The following is a 3006-nucleotide window of genomic DNA, read 5'->3' as shown; positions in this document are numbered from 1 at the left end:
GTCCATTCAATTTCAACATGACTTTTGAGGAGCTCTGATGGAAGATCTTGGATATCTTCTATTTTCTTTACCACACTGGGTGAGGGAAAAAGTCTGACTCCTTTCCTGGATTTTCTGAAGGGACTAGCCTCAGGAGACACCTACCCTCTTGAGAGAGGCTCCCTGTGTCCCCTGGTGCTTGGCTCAAGGCTGAGGCTCCTCTGGATAAGGGCTAATTAGTCCTTCCTGGGTTGAGCCCAAGCCAGAGCAAAATACTTAGTGCTTAGGCTAGATATCTTACCCTATTCTCTCTGATTTTCTTATTTTAACTATTTCTATATTTTATAAATAAGTTCTTAAAATAAATCTCTTTGGAATTAATTAAAATTCCTGACAACCCTCCTCTTGAATAATCCAGTCCAACCTTTTATAATAATCCCTCATATTTCCACCCATTGCAAATAGAAAATGTCATCAAGAGAAACTTTAAGGAATAAGAAAAATAGGATAATCTATACCATATAAAGAGGCACATGGGAGCTGGAGGAGAATAATACTATTATGAGAAAGAGAAGAAGAGAATGCTAATGGTTAATACTTAAACCTTACACTCAGTGGAATCAGTTATGAGAGGGAAAAGCATCTAGATTCATTGGGGTATCAAAATCTATCCTACCCTACAGGAAAGTTGAGAGGGAAAAACCAAGGAGGGGGGAGTGGGTGGGGAGTACAAAAAGGGAGGGAAAGAGAGGGGAGAATTTAATAGACCCCAAAGAAAAATAAGAGGGTAATAAAAAGGGAGGGGGTAAAAAGGGAAGTTAAATAAGGGTGGGAATTAGAAGACTGATTAAAAGCAAAACACTGGTGTAAAAGAAAATATTGAAAGAAGAAAGGGCAGGACTATGAGAGGAAATCATCAAAATGATGAGTAATACAGAGGTGGTAATCATAACTCTGAATGTGAATGGTATGAAGTCACCCATAAAACAGAAGCAAAGAGCAGAGTGAACACCACCATATGTTGTCTACAAGAAACACACATGAGGCAGATGAGGTAAAGGTAAAAGGCTAGAGCAAAAATTGAGCATCATCTGAGAAAAAGAAGGCAGGAGTCACAATCATGATATCTGACAAAACCAAAGTAAATATAGATCTAATTAAAGAAGATAGAGAAGTAATTAAATCTTAATAAAAGGCAGTATAGACTAAACATGTATGCACCAAATGGTATGGCATTTAAATTTTTAAAGGAGAAACTATTGGAGCTTCAGGAGGAAATAGAGAGTAAAACTATTCTAGTGGGAGACCTGAACCTTCAGATCTAGATAAATCAAACCAAAAAACAAATAAGAAAGAGGTAAAATATGTGAATGAAATCTTAGAACAATTAGAGTTAATAGATATGTGGAGAAAAATAAATAGGGACAGAAAAGAATACACTTTCTTTTCAGAAGCACATGGTATATTCACAAAGACTGACCATGTACTAGGGCATAAAAACATGGTAAACAAATGCAAAAATGCAAAATGATAAATGCAAACTTTTAAGATCATACTGCAATAAAAATAATAGTTAGCAAGGGTATATGGTGAGGCAAACCAAAAATTAATTGGAAATTAAATAATATGAATCTCCAAAATCTGTGAAAGAACAAATCATAGAAATGAACAATAATTTCATTGAAGAGAATGACAATTATGAGACATCCTTTCAAAGTCTATAGGATGTAGCCAAAGCAGTACTCAGGGGAAAATTTATATCCTTGAGAGTATATATTTAAAAATTAGGATGAGCAGAGGTAAAGGAATTGGGAATGTAGGAAGGCTTATCTTCCCAAGTTCAAAATCAAGCCTCAGACACTACTAACAGTATGGCACTGGGCAATTCACTTAGCCCTTTTGATCTTAATTTCCTCTTCACTAAAACCAGCTGGAGAAGGAAATGGCAAACCACTCAAATAGTTTTACCAAGAAAACACATTGAACAAAATTGAAATGATTGAAAAAAAAGAAAAGAAAAAAAGTCCACACAGCATCCTGATCAGGGAAGACCTATGGCTTCCAGTGCCATAACAAGGGAAATCCCAAAAGGGACAGAAGATACAACATATCAATTAGGGAAAACCCAGTTATGAGTGGAAACAAGCCATAACCATAATCAAAGCTTCTTGGAAGGGGAACAGATCAAAGTAGACTCAGAGGAGATGAAGATCACTCCTGATCAAGAAAGGTTTTGAAAATAGAGCTTAAAATCCAGGAAACTTTAGGGATAGCAAATTGCAGTGCAATGAATAAGAATATTGAAATACTAAAAATATCTTTAGCTATGGTCTTTGTGGCAGCAAAAAATTGGAAAATGAGAGGGTGTCCACTGATTGTAGAATGGCTGAACAAATTGCTATAACTGATGGTGATGGGATACTATGGTGCTAAAAGGAATAATGAACTGGAGGATTTCTATGTAAACTGGAAAGACCTCTAAGAATTGATGCACAATAGTAAAAGGAGCAGAACCAAGAGAACACTGTACACAGAAACTGTGGCACAATCAAATGCAATAGACATTTTTACTAGTAGCAATGCAATGATGCAGGACAATCCAGAGGAATTTATGAGAAAGAATGCTATCCATGTTCAGAGAAAAAACTGTGGAAGTAGAAATGCAGAAGAAAAACATATGATTGATTATGTGGTTGGATGGGGATATGATTGGGTATTGGCATTAAAAGATCACTCTGTTGCAAATAGGAATCATATGTAAGTAAGTTTTGAACAATAATATATGTATAACCCAGTAGAATTGCTTGTCAGCTCTGGGAGGAGGGAGGGAAGAGAAGTGGGAAAACCATGAATCATGTAAGCATGGAAAAATATTATAAGTAAATTAATTAATTTTAAAAAATAAAATGAAGCATTTTATGAACAGACACCTGGAAGGAACTGGAAGTCAGATAAAAGAACAGAGGAAGGCAAGATCAATATCAAATAGGATTTGACCATGCCATACAAAATATTAAAAATTATGGC

The sequence above is a fragment of the Monodelphis domestica genome, chromosome 5 (assembly GCF_027887165.1).
Source record: "Monodelphis domestica isolate mMonDom1 chromosome 5, mMonDom1.pri, whole genome shotgun sequence".
NCBI lineage: Eukaryota > Metazoa > Chordata > Mammalia > Didelphimorphia > Didelphidae > Monodelphis > Monodelphis domestica.
The sequence above is the reverse complement of the archived record's forward strand: the minus strand, read 5'-3'. Positions refer to the sequence as shown.